General features: G+C 33.7%; 1 protein-coding gene across 2 annotated transcripts in view; it reads left to right on the forward strand.

Annotated features, from left to right (window-relative positions):
- The first annotated feature begins 1,676 nt into the window (after window positions 1-1,676).
- Window positions 1,677-14,506, forward strand: part of LOC143240320 (glutamate receptor ionotropic, kainate 2-like) — a 34,319-nt gene continuing 21,489 nt past the window's right edge. Inside the window, exon 1 of one of the 2 annotated variants that reach the window (XM_076482564.1) lies at window positions 1,677-1,830. The gene's annotated coding sequence lies outside the window, so the exon portion shown is untranslated. The remainder of the gene's footprint in view (window positions 1,831-14,506) is intronic. The other variant, XM_076482561.1, reaches the window with a different exon arrangement.

Below are 14,506 nucleotides of genomic sequence, written 5' to 3' on the forward strand. Positions count from 1 at the left end.
TTGTATCGTTAACATATCTGTACCAATAGTGGTGGGTGTAAGGCTGAGCTGATCGCTTGAGATTCAATTTGTGTCATGAACATGTTGGCTAAAATTGATAATACGAGATTGCCCATTTATTTTTAGGTAGTTTTGTTCATTGAACATGAAGTTAGCTTTTGTGGTAGTGTGTGTTTTTCTTTTAGCAAAGCCACATTTAGCTATCTGCTGAATCCACCGAGGGGAATCGAACCTCTAATTTTAGCGTTATAAATCTGTAGACTTACCGCTGTACCAGCGGGAGGCTTTTGTGGTAGTGAATTCTAAAGGGTTGCTGGTAATGTGTAATATAAAGTTATAAAGATGTCTTCAGGCCATTAAGGCTTTATGGTTTAGTTGATCAAAAATAGATTTAAAGGTAAAAGAGTTTTTTAAAAAGGAGCTGGCTGTATATTTAGAAAATGCCCAGGTTGTAGTTGAATAATTCATATTTCGACATTATAGGTTGTAGTGGACAATTGAGTTTGGGAGGTTTGAGGGTACTGTATAGTTATGGGTTGCGTGAGTCTGTCTTGCATAGGTAGAAATAGAGGTTTTCTTATATTTTGTTGGTTTTTCGTTTGTAGTAGTATTTTGTTTAATTAGTTTACATGTGTTTTTGTTGGGTTTGTGTTTATTAATTTAAATTTGTTTGTATCTGATAAGATGTTATTCATTTTTTGAATGTATTCATTTGTGTTCATTATAACTATAGCATTGCCTTTATCTGTCTTTAGAATTTTGATGTTGTTGTCTTGTTTTAGGTTTTTTGTAGAATTAATATCTTTCTGCGTAAGGTTGTTTTTACCTTTTTTCTGTGAAATTATCTTGATGCTTTTGTGCGAGAATTCTTTGAAAAAGTTGTTTAAGATACTATTTAGAGATGATTCGAGGAAATAGATGTTTTCAGTTCTACCTGCAGAGATAAATTCCGGTTGTCGACGGAATTGTTTTCGAAGTTGTCTTCTTTGTGGTGGTTGTTTTCAGTTGTTTTTTTTTTTTTTTTTTTCGGTTTATGTAGAATGAATCACTAGTCTTTTGTCTAAGTCTTTCACACAGGCTTTAATTTCAGTGGATGGAATATTTCTTAGTGTCATTGCGAAGTTTTCTCTTCTTCATAGAAGGGTGAGTTCAAATTTTATCTAATAAAAATTTTGTATTCATCACAGAGTGCCATGTTTGAACTTTGACACAGAGCAGTAAGTTTACGGAATAATAACACTAAAATTCGAGGTTCGATAGCTCGCGCTGGAAATAGCAAATAATCCAGTGTGGTTTTACTCTGAAACAACCAACCAATCAGCCTGAACATTGAAATATATGTAAAATAAAGGACGAAGTGACTTACCTTTTGTATTATATTTACTTGGACAAGCCTCATCTGTTGCAAGTTTTCACCGCTTAACTTAGCACTAAAAGTTTGCAATTATATCCGTAAAGTAAATAAAAAAGAGTTTCCAGAATACTGAATTCACGTGTGTGTTAACAGTAATGCGCTCAGTCATCACTGTTTATACATATATGTGTTCTCTTATGTCACATGCTCAAAACAATAACTCTAATACGTTACAAAACATTATCTTGCACCCAATCAATTATGTCTCTTTGCAAACAGAAGACGAACTGGGCGGTACTAAAAAATACGACGAAATTATTCGATATCACTTACGCTTATGGAAAACTTAACTTTGATCGGATTGATCCACAAATACTAAGAAATGTACCAGTTCTAAGTCAACCTTGTTCGTTAATGCTTTAGGCTCTCTGAAGTTCTGGACTTCGTGGTTGCAAGATCACTTGTATACGTTTCAGGTAAAAAGTCTAAATGTTATACATTTCTTGTATTTCGTGATGACAAGAAACCCATTTGAAGTAAAAAATATTTTCAAAACGGCTGGTATGGGTATTAGCACTTTAATTAAAATAAAGTAGAGAACAACATTTCGACCTTCTTAGGTCATCTTCAGATTAACAAAGAGAGAGTTTGTTACAAAGAGTTACATTGTTCTCTATTTTATTTTAATTAAAGTACTAATAACCATACCAGCCGTCTTGAGAATACATTTCTTGTATTTGTGTACAAGAAACGTTGTTTTATCAGGTGTAATCAACTGTAAATGTTTGTTTTATCAGCTTCAAGTATATACATAAATAAGAAAAATATTCGTACAATCAACACCAATATGTATTTCATTTTACAGACTCACAAGGAAGTTTCCTTATTATTTGCAATTTATTCTTTTTTTAAACTTCTATATATATTATATATCAATAATCATATGTGCTTTTTATTATTCATTTTTCCTGACATTCTGTTTTAGTGTATTTCAACAATAACGATTAGTTTAATTGCCCTATCTATACGGATCTTCTTGTGGTCACAGGTAAAAGGCCACGTTATCTCATTTGTGGACTCATATTCAAAATTTTATTGAACTACTATTTTATAAATGTACGTCAATAAGATTGGTATCGAATTGTGGATTATAATTCAATTTTTAGTGCTATACGTTAGTTAATTTCTTAATTTAAAAGTAAATGTTAAAAAATGTCTAAATACTGATTTATATGTGTCACTTATGATGTTGAATGATGCATTGTTTCGAATTAGATATTTGTGACGTCTAAGTACAAAGTCTATAGTTTCTTGGCAATCACAAATTCAAAAGTACCAACATTGAATAGTTTAAATGAAAGTTAAGAGCCTTCTGTTACTTCTATTTCTGATATTTTAATATATTTTTTGAATCAACCAAGGTGCGCTTGCCTACCTATTTCATTTATGAACATATTTGCTTATGTACACCCACTTCATCAAACGACGCGTGTATAACCAATCAAACGCTCAGAATGCCCCTATAATAGTTTTCTCAGTCTCTGCAAAATACTTACGCAGAAAACCCTTTCTTCTCATGGTAGATCTCAAACAGAAGAGTAAGAGTGAGCTCGAAAAATCACATATTTTGAACATAAATACATAACATAATGTTTAGGGACAAGAAGGGTTCTGTTGGTCCATCTCGGCTGTCCAATCCTCTAAGCTAAACCAAAAAATAATATGAAAATTGTAAAGCCAGTCCTTATCGTTCATATATCTATCAAGCTTTCTTTAAAACTCACTCAAATTTACTGCCTTCACAACATCCAAAGACAAACCATTCCATAGACCAATCACCCTATTTGAAAAATTAAATAGTCTTTGCTGGAAATGGTTTCTACTTTGTCTAAATCTATACTTTTGTCTCCTAGTTCTATAATTCTCGTTGGCAAGTATGAAAAATGTTGATGTATCAACACTATCAGTTTGTTTTCATTATTAAACACTTCACTCAGATCTCCTTTAACTCTTCTTTTTTCAAGAGAATACAATTTTAAAGATATTAATCTCTTCTCATATGACAACTCCTCCATCCCAGGTATCATTTTAGTAACCCTCCTCTGAACCTTTTCCAAAAAGTCAATGTCTTTTTAAGGTAAGGAGCCCAAGATTGAACACACTACTCCAAATGTAGCCTAACCAGTGACCTGTACAATGAAATTATAACCTCTTAAGACTTGTATTTAATATTTCTGTAGATACAACCTAAAGTTATTTTTCCTCTACCACTAGCAACAGCACAGTACTTGAATCGCTTAAGAGACTGATTTAACCAACTTTTTTTATAATACTGTTAATATTATTCACACCCAACTTATACTTAGAATTTCAATTATGATAACTCACGTGCAATATCTTGCATTTATCATAATTAAAAACCCATCTGCCATTTATTTGTCCAACTAACTAAATGATCTAAATCCTTTTATAAATCACAAACATTCTCTTCACAGCCAGCAACACCCAAGACCTTAATATCATCAGCAAATTTATATAATTGATTGACGTTTCTTTCATCTATGTCATTGAAGTAAATAAAAAAAGCAACAGTCCGAAGACTGAGTCCTGTGGCACACCCCTTGCAACATTAATTCAGTTTGACTGAAATTTACTTTTACAGCTCAGTTACTAATACCGATAAATTATAGTGGAATCATATGGTACTAAGATAATAATTTATTTTATTTTTGTTATTTCAAAGTGCGTTTATAAAACTCTAAAAAATTACTTTTCTTTACGCCGTTCACGTGCGAAATATAAGTCTTAGCAATTACAGCAAGCAGCAGACGAGTACATATTCATAACTAGAAGATATTTGTTTTTTATTCTTCTTTATTTACTGTACTACGTTTTAAGAAAAAATATCATTTAAGAAGCTATTTGTAAATAATAATAATGTATATACATATATAATTTATTATAGCCAAAACGTGACTGGATTTCACAAAATACTGGTGCACCAAAACACAGACAAAACAAACCATCTCGCAAAGGCCAGTTTTATACTCTTAGATAAAGTAACATGAGTGGACGAATGCTGCGTCATTAAACTTACGTAATGTTTGTCAGGCACTGTTGAAAGATCAATACAATAAAATAATAAGTTTCTATATGTATATAATATTACGAAGCTTAAACAATTCAGGCTAAAACATTTGCGGTTTCTAGTCTTTCAAGAACGAAAAAGCGTAATTATACCTGTTTCCTAATTTGTTTATAGTGGTTACAAGGTCTTTCGAATCAACCAAACCCATACAAAGATACAGTTATGAAAATACCAAATAAAATATAAAAAAATTCAATAAATATCTGGAGGCTATTGGAAAGTTACAGAGATTTCGTTTGTAGAAGTTGATAATTTTCTGATACATAAAAGTGTTTTTAATTTTAAAACCAAAATTTACTTTGCATGGTGGATAGTCAACATTCGAAAATAAATAAAAATAAAATACATAAATAAAAGATAAAATAAATAAATTTGCAAATGACTAATTAAAATCAGATACTTTGTGTACAAATGTCTTGTAATGTTTACTGATGATTTGTAAAATTTCGTGAAGATACGTTTACAGACCCTAAGTGGCATAGCGGCATGTAACACAAGAAACCGGGTTTCGATAACCGTGGTGGACATAGCGCATATAGCCCTTTCTGTCGTTTTTTGCTTAACTACAAACAAACGATACATGTACATTTAAAAAGGTTATAGTGTAAGTATTTTACGATTACTTTAGGGAATAAGGGCTAGTTAAAATACATCTATCCACCCGTAGTGGAAGAGACAAACAGGAAACCATATAGTTTTTATCTGAAATGCAATTGACACAAAATTATAAAGAAATGTTAGGAGAAAACTGAACATGAATTTAAGACACCACAAACTACCAATACATGAAGATATAAGTATGGAATTTTGAAAATTGCTTTGAAAAATGAGCAGACGTTTTCCAATACAAATGTAGTGATACCTGCTTTCAAAAATGTTCAGGAAATGAGAAAATTCATAAGAAAATTTCAAATACTTCTATTTATGAATATTTGTCTTTTGCTGTAATAACACTACTGAAATATTTCAATGAAACACAGAAAATTCATCATTGATATTTATCATGGATTTATGCTGTCAGTTAAGGGCCGATTTTTGACACAAACTAAATCTCGTATTGTGGTAGGTTAATTGTGAGATTAGGCTTAGATATAGGTTAAACTGGGTTCCAAACTCAAAATTTCGTTATCGTCACAACTATTTTACAACTACTTTATTTAGAAATATTCTTCTGGAGGAACACGATAAGTCTTCGGATTTACAACTTCAAAATTAGGAGATCAATTTATCTCGATGAACAAAGCAAATCGCGTGAAATGGCTTTGCTATAAAAACACACACACACACACTTTAGAAATAATCATTTACATGATACAATACACTTTTCATCGTACTTTGAGTTTAAATTTGGGCATTATTAAGTTGTTTTGAATTAAACACAAAGCTGCATAATGGGTTATCTGTGCTCTGCCCACCACTGGTATCGAAACCCGGATTTTAGCGTTGTAAGTCTGCAGACATACCTCTGAGCCACTGTGGGGCGCATTCTTAAGTAATGAGTTACATATAAATAACTGAAAATCACGATAAACAATGAACGCTAAAACTTAAGTGGTAGCGAACCATCTACGTTTGAAGAAAGAAGACGTTTTCATCTCAATGTAGGAAATGACAGACGTTGGAGGTGAATTTTAAGATCTAAATGTAAGGGGGGAGAGGTTATGGTGCTATACAGAAAAAAAAAATTGAGGAACATATGTTGAACACACCAATACAGTTGAATTTAAAATAAATTATTTCTGACTATGTCGTATTAATTAACTCGATAGTATTTGAACTACACCGTATCCGTCATATCTGTTGCCAACCACGCGATTTACTTAACCCAGAGCTCATCAGACCGGAAGGAACACAATAAACAGGGAAGTGGTCGATAAACTATTTATATAAAACATTTGTTACAACAGTAATTGTTATAGTGTAAACGCCTTTTTTTTTAAGTTATTAAAGCCTTATTATCATGGACGCATGAGGCGTGAAAACTCTATGAGGAAACTTGCAATTTTTTACCTTCTCTCGGGAAAAAAAAAATTGGTAGTGGAAGCTTCTTACTCATAACTTCATTCGGGCAAAAATTTTACAGCATAGCTAACTATTGGGCTACTTTTTCGCTGTAAAAGAAGTTAAATAAAAATAAATAATCTACTCAAAACTGTACCTTTAAATTTTTATTTAAAGTGTATTGTGTATTTCCTCTCCTCACAAAATGTATAACCTAATATTGTTGTTAATCTGCGTACTGAAAGTATAAAATGCAATGTATAAACAACAAAACTGGAAAAATATTTGTTGATTTCTTAATTTAGGGTATCTGTTGTTCAAGGAGCTTTCTTGTTGTGTTTTTATTAAAAACGTTCGTGATATAACAGAAAATAGCCTAATTAATAATTGATTTAAGTTTAAAATTGAATCGAAATTTTTATTTGGCTCTAGGCTGGTGGTCCCGTAATATGTTTTTAAGCTTATTTTACCAACACTCACAACACTTATAAAGTTTTACTGATCTCCCTCACGGACCTTCTTGCACCCCTATTACTAAAATCCTAATAGGCAGACAATAATCAAAACGTCTATCTGGATAAATGCATTTGGCTTTCAGGACTCCTCCCATTTTGAGAAATCTAGCGTGACGTGACACACACTGGCTTTTATATAGATTATATTTTTGCGCACTAGCAATACCAATCGTGGGGGCACACATACCCAATTCAGTTTTATTACTCATCAGAATTATTTTGGGTAGAATTTAGATTAAATTAACCTGTGAGATATTGGGCATGCTCAAATACATCAATCAAAATAGTCTGACCTCCCGAGTCCAAAGCTTTAGTTAGATCTCAAATCGATCCAGAGATGACGGAGCTGTGAGCTAAAAAGTTTGAAAAACAATAACTGAGAAGCGTTCTAAAGCTCACTCGTCCGTGGAAAAAAAGTGCTGTAAACAGAGCATGCGTCGTTTACGAACCATATCTCATTTCACCATTTTATGGTAATATTAATCGTTCACACAATCTTATGACTTGTCGACTCACTAATAAGCTAAACAACACGTTTCTTTAGGTCTTGAAGTTTATTTTGTTGGCAGCATGGTTAAATAAAATGTTTGTTGTCTTTCAAAATTTGTAGTGGTAAATAAGTTGATTTTGTAGGCTGTTAACAAAAGAACGCTTTCAGGGTTCCGCTTAAACTCAGTCATTGCGATCACGAGGATTTTTAGCCCCACCTAGTAACGGCGATCAATAAATCGATAATTTTTTGCTCTTATTTTGGACGGAAAAGTTTCCAAAGATATTTATTTATTATACTACCTCTAGTAGCATCACCAAAGTGGGATAGCGGTAAGTTTACGGATTTACAACGCTAAAATTCGGGGTTTGATTCCCCCAGATAGCCTAACTTACCATTTTTATAAAACAAATACAAGTAAAGCATAAAAATATAATTATTTATGCGAGAAATTAAAACAAAACACGTTGAACGTGAAACCTGAATATTTCTATATGTAGAAGGCTTCATGCTTTCTATTAAAACACATGTTGTTTTAAAGAGAGAACTTTCAAGTGTTTGTTTGATATAACTTCAGTGGTGCAGATAAAAACATGTACTATATGGAACAACAGAGGGATAAGTGAAATGTATTATATCGGGTCATCCTATAAGTTATGTCCGAAAATTAAATACAGAAAGCGCATCATCATTTCTGTCTTTATAGAAGGCTTTAATGACTAAAATATGTAGTAGGACGTGTATAAAAATGTTCAGACAAATAAAAGAAACTAACCCAACTCCATTTTTTCAGATCATTAATCAAATAAACCCTTATGAAGATGGATGTGTCTGAGGAGCACATTAGGCATATAATGTTTTATGAGTTTAAAAAAACTCACAATAGTGCAGCAGAAACTACACGAAATGTTCAAGGTGTTTATGGTTCGGAGTCTCTCAATGAAAGAAAATGTAGAAGGTGGTTTCAGAAGTTCAGATCAGGTGACTACAGTTAAGTTCAGTTTAATGATGATTTGCTGCTGGCTGCACTTAATGAAGATTGTGCTGTAACAGCTGAAGAACTAGCACAGAAGCTTAATTCGACCCATTCAACATTTCATTGTTATCTGCAACAACGTGGAAAGATGTCTAAACTTGGAAAATGGGTCCCTCATGATTTAACAGAAGCCAACCTTAGAACAAGAGTGGACATCTGCACTCTCGTGAACGTAACTCACCTTTTTTGTACGGGTTAGTGACTGGAGATGAAAAATGGCTGGTTTGTAAAAGTGTTAAGCGCTGCATACAATGGGTCAGTGCAGGTAAACTGGCTAAAGCACAGCCCAAAACGGACCTCCACCCTAGGAAAGTCTTGTTAGGCGTTTGGTGGGATATTGTTGGTGTGATCCACTTTGAGTTGATTACATCAGACTTCTATTGTCAACAGTGAGAGTGCTTGAATGTTGCACTGAAAAAAAAAAGAGGCCTGCTTTGATAAATGGTAAAGGTATTGTGTAACATCAAGATAATACACGGCCTCATACAGCAAGGATCACATTTGCAAAGATTGGAGAGCTAAACTGGGAAAAACTTTCACATCCTCTTTGTTCTCTAGATCTTGCCCCATCTGATTACCATATATTCCGAAGTTTGCAGACTATCTTAATGAAAAAGAGCTTGAAACACATGAAGATGTCAATCCCCTCTCTACATTCTTTTCCTCCAAATCCCAAGAATTTTATAGAAGTGGCATTCAGAAGCTTGAGAATCATTGGCAGGAAGTAATTAATAATAATAGAATATACATTATTGATTAAGTAACATTAAAAGCGTTTGAAATCCTTTCTCTGTTTCTGAACCTAAAATCGGACATTACTTAAGGGATGACCTGCAAATTTAACCTCCACAAGGTTCTGGGGAAGGGGTTGACATTATTTTATAAGAACGTTATAAGAGTTGTTTTGTTTTCTTACAGTTATAATGCCACACAAATGCCTGTGGATTTCTGGGTGACCAGACTTTTGAAATGTTTTCGTACAATAAATGGATTATGGAAAGTTAGCAGGATAGAAGGGTTTGATTTGGACATAAAGGCTTTATGACGAAGCTTTTTGCATTGCATTGCTGTTCTCGTTAGGCAAAGTATAATTGGACGTAAAAGCATTTCAGGCTGTAGTGACACGGTGAGGCTTCAAAACTGTTTTAATATAATCTGATAAGATTCTATACACATGTCATGTTCATAACATCTTTTTAAATATAGTTTCATTTAATGTGTTGTTCCATAAAGATGTTCTAGCTTCGTATTTGAAATAAGAAAGAAAAACATGCTGTGGATTATTTACTTTTATTTCCTGCTACTTGGGATGGCTTCGGTACCAATAGATGGCATCATATAATCTCATCGTCAGTCAGATTAAATCTAACTGTTCTACTGTTGTTTAAATATTAGCCAATAATCGCGCGTGATATACGCATGCGCATATTTATTTATGGTAAATTTAATCAAAAGCTCTTGTATGTGGGGAAAGAATACTAAAATATAGTTGCAGATACGAAATACTGAAAGAAACTTTGTACTAGTGTAACTGTTATGTCCGCACAGCTCAAATTTCGCTTAAGAAGCATATATCAGTACATATTGAATATAAAAGAGGGTAAGAGACAGATTAGTGTTTTAAAAGTTTTAAAATTGCTCATCATAGCTCTTAGGTCATTGTTTTTTATCTTTCTTCTTGAAACAGACATAGTCCTCAAAAGCAATAAAGTCATTCCGAGTGCTCGTCACTTTCTCACCCTCATAGGTCAAGAGAGATCAGAACAAGACAGAGGTATCTTTTCATCCTTTAAGCTGTCAGTCCAGAATGTTTTCTGCTGCAGAAAGTCGATTGTTAACCAATAACTGCAGTGCTCTACTTGGACTCAGCCTGAAATCTTGATTTGCCACAGAATAGGTTGACTAGTGGTGACAGCACTGTTTCTATTGTTCTAGACTTAGTACAGAGCAGCAATTAGAGAAGATATTTGTACTTTACTGAGAACATAACAACACTAAGATAAATTATTGGTGTTTGATAGTGCTTAATTATTCAATTAATTAAACAATTAGTTTTCAAAATAAATACCACTTCCATATTTTACTGTTCGCTTCAGACGTAGTTTGTTTATTTTGATCTAGCTTTGTTTTCATTTGTAAATAAAGTGTTCGTTTATTTGTTTGTCTGCACACCGACTCTCGTCTCTTTCATTCTACTGGTACAAAATAAGCACGCCCGATTTTTTATAAGCAATGGTCCTTTGTTTTAATATCAGATAACTATTATACTGGTTTATCCTTAAATTATGACACCCTCACGAGTCTGGGCATAATATTACTCAAGTGTATGGATGTAAGGCCGGCCTTAGGAGGTTGCGGGGCGTAAAGCGAGTACACAGAATCAGGTTCATGAGTTTGGATCTCAAAAGTATCGACTTGGCAACGCCCAAAGTCTCATAACTTGATTTACTTTAATCCTGCCTAAAAGAATTTTAGTTTAAGGGTTAGTTGGTAGAGGTCCCGATGAGTAATAGAATTGAATCGGGTATACTCGCGGACGACTTGGAACGAATGGTGCACAAAAATATAGCTGCCAAAAAGAATCTCAAGTGCCGCGGCTATTGAGGATTTCCTCTTGTTTTAAGCTATTACATCATTTTTATCTCAGGATAAAATGTCAACTGCTTTCGGTTGATGCGAAACACTGAAACTGCAAAATGCTTTTAATGTAAAAATAAATTCGATCAGTAGTATCAATTTGCACATCATGTTACCTTACCCATGATCATTCCCGCGATTTGACCTTCTCGTTATAAATCAGTTGAACTTCATGATTTGCGAGTAAAATTACACATAGAATAAACCTTCTATAGATGAATTGCATTGAAGAACTTTTTAGACTGTGCTTGTTCTATTCCACAATTATAAAAAATGTAAAAATCGCGAAATTCAAATATTTTGAAAATGTGTATTTATAGTGTAAAATCGCAGAGAAAGATGTGATTTTAGCACGAAAAAAAAAAGATTTATCTAAGTAGAACCACTGCGCCATACTGCATGAACTAAACATTTTTATTTTTTTATTTGTAATTAACGTTGTTTTGTCATTACTCTCGATTTTTTATTGATCTTAGGATGAAGTTGCTTTTTTTTTAAATAGATTTCTCCCTGAATGGTGGGGTTCGTGTCCCCTCGGTAAACTCAGGAGTTAGGCCGATGTGGCTTTGCTATAAGAAAACATACACACACACCCTGAATGGCTGGCTGTCCACCAGACATCATAGGTTCTAAAGAAAGTTAATCAACTTGTCATGGTAAAAAATAAAACAAAAACCATGACACGGTGATTCCTTTTGACTAAAGGAAATCTATCAAAGTGAGTCGTTTTCAGAATTTTTTTTAGGAAACATATCCTCAAGTAGAAGAGCAGCAAATAAGTATAGTGCTATGATTATTCAGGAAATGACGGATCAAATTATGTTACTACATCAGCAAAATTTATATATATATATAAAATCAATAGATCAAACGAATGGACAATTCATTAACTTCCCGTCAACGATATAACATTTGAAAAGCAGCACAGAACGTGTCTCGGAAGTTTTTCAACAAATGTGTCACAATTGCAGATTAAAGATTCAGTGGGAAATTAAAATTTGGAGAGTAAAAAATAAAATGCGAAGCTTAACTCTGCATATTTTTAGGCTAAACGTGGTGACACCATAAACTGTAAGGAAATCTCAATTTTCTATAGATGGGATGCAAATACAATGTGATCCCAGTAAAGCAAGCCATACAGTTATTCCGTAACAACCTTAATCTTAGCTATTTTAGGATTGGCTGGAAATTTTATAAGTCAGGAATTTCTACATTCGAGTGACTGATCCAGTCGACAACTACATAGGGCGAGCATGTTCGGCAATGGGAATTCGAACTCATGAACTCTAGCGCCTTACCCATGCCATGCCTTCAATTCAATGACACCATTAAGAGTAACAGTTACAAAAAGGAACTTTTTTGACACAATTATAAGTTTGTTTGTTTTTTTGAATTTCGTGCAATGTTACACGAGGGCTATCTGTACTAGCCGTCCCTAATTTAGGTGTGTAACACTAGAGGGATAGCAACTAGTCATCATCAGCCACCGCTGACTCTTGAGCTACTGTTTTATTAACGAATAATGGGATTAATGGAAATATTATAACTTATGTTTAGTGTAACGGGGATTCGAACCCGCGACCCTCGGATTAGGAGACAAGTTCCCAAACCACTTGGCTTATAATAATAAGCAAAATTATTTTTTATGCCTTAAAGCCAACTAGTTTTAGTAAACTTGTTACCAACATCATTGTTACTGTTAATATTCCAGCACAATGCACCTTAAAAAGGATGATCAACTGACAGTGCAACAGAAAAACTTTAGTATCTGTAAGTTGCTCTAACTGGATCACACAGTTGATAAACTATGAAAAGAAGTTAAACAAAAGATAAACAACATTAACCAAAAGTGTTCTGCCATTGAAACTTCGAGCCAGAACAGTAATTCACAATCAGGCCCATCATGCTGATGGTATAAGAAAGGCTGTTAAGCCTAAGCATACTTCCTTGTGTTATTACTGTAAACATCATTATATGCAGTATTGTGCAAATATATTAGGACAAAATAAAAAATTACTTTAGGCTACTTCAAAAGAACAATGGAAAGTAAATCACAGGTGAAACATTAAACTTTTATTAATGTTCATATTTAGTACAACAGAAACTCGGTGGAAGTGATTGAGTTCAGCAAACAGTTAATATTTTGTGTGTTCTCCTTTTGCTGACAGACTTATGACATTGTTGCAACATATTTAATTAAAGTGTCCTTTGCGATTTTAGTTATAATGCATCTTATATGCTTCCATAAAGTTTCTTTGGAAGAATTGTGTTGAGATTGGGATTTTGTGTATGTGTGTAGGTCATTGTATCATTTATGTGATTCCAAAAAGCTTTTTTTTTAGATAAGTAACTTCTGCATAGGCTGAATGAGTGTAGATGTCATTATCTTTTTGGTAGTAGAGTCTTTTATATATATTAAGCAAACCTCTGGGTATACTGTAATGGATCAGTATTTGATGGTAATTGCACTGGTCCATTATTTCACCTATTTTGCAAGTATCTTCTGCCATCTCAGCAGAAAAACACCTCCAAACCATCACATTGCCTTCAACCTGCAACATGGTATGTGCTATGCATGGATGTATTTTACACCTTTCTTCCATCGGACATACAACCTACACTTTGAACCAGATATCTCAAACTTGGACTCATTTGTCCATAACACTCTTTTTCCAACCATCAACAGTCCAGTTTGTGTGTGTTTTAACAAATTTCAGTTTCTTGCAAACGCAAACTAACGTGACAGGGGTTTAGTTTAGAGAGAGAGAAATCTGAATAATTCTCTCTTCAACTGGGGTGTTCAGGAACGTTGTGGTTCCTCTTCGTTCTCTTTCGTGAAAGATCATTGAAATTAGCAGATGGTTTTTGCTTTTCTTTTATGTTGACTCTTTTTAGGTGAAGTTGAGGAGTGAGGTTGGTCATAATATTGATGAGCGAGACAAAGGTAGCACCGGAGAAACCAGCCAGACCAGATCCCGAAAAGCAGATGTCAAAGTAAATATGAACATGAACATAAACGTGAAATGACCCGATTCAGGACATAGCAATAAAGTTGCCTTGGCTGGGATCTAAAGATCCAATGCCTAAAATTTGGCTGTGGGGGAAAACGGGAGTTCCCCGGGAAAACCCACTTTCACAGGACAGGTGACGAAAGATTTACCTTTCCTGTGCCCGAGACCTGAAAAAGAAATACATATTATAGTCATGAGGTTTATTTTTTATGTACTTTGTTATGTGATTTGTGATTGTTGAAATATATTATATAGTGAAATATATTTTGTCGGTGAACTTGCTAATTTACATTGTGATGCAGTTCGTTTGTTTC

This window comes from Tachypleus tridentatus, chromosome 13 (assembly GCF_004210375.1).
Source record: "Tachypleus tridentatus isolate NWPU-2018 chromosome 13, ASM421037v1, whole genome shotgun sequence".
Classification (NCBI taxonomy): Eukaryota; Metazoa; Arthropoda; class Merostomata; order Xiphosura; family Limulidae; genus Tachypleus; species Tachypleus tridentatus.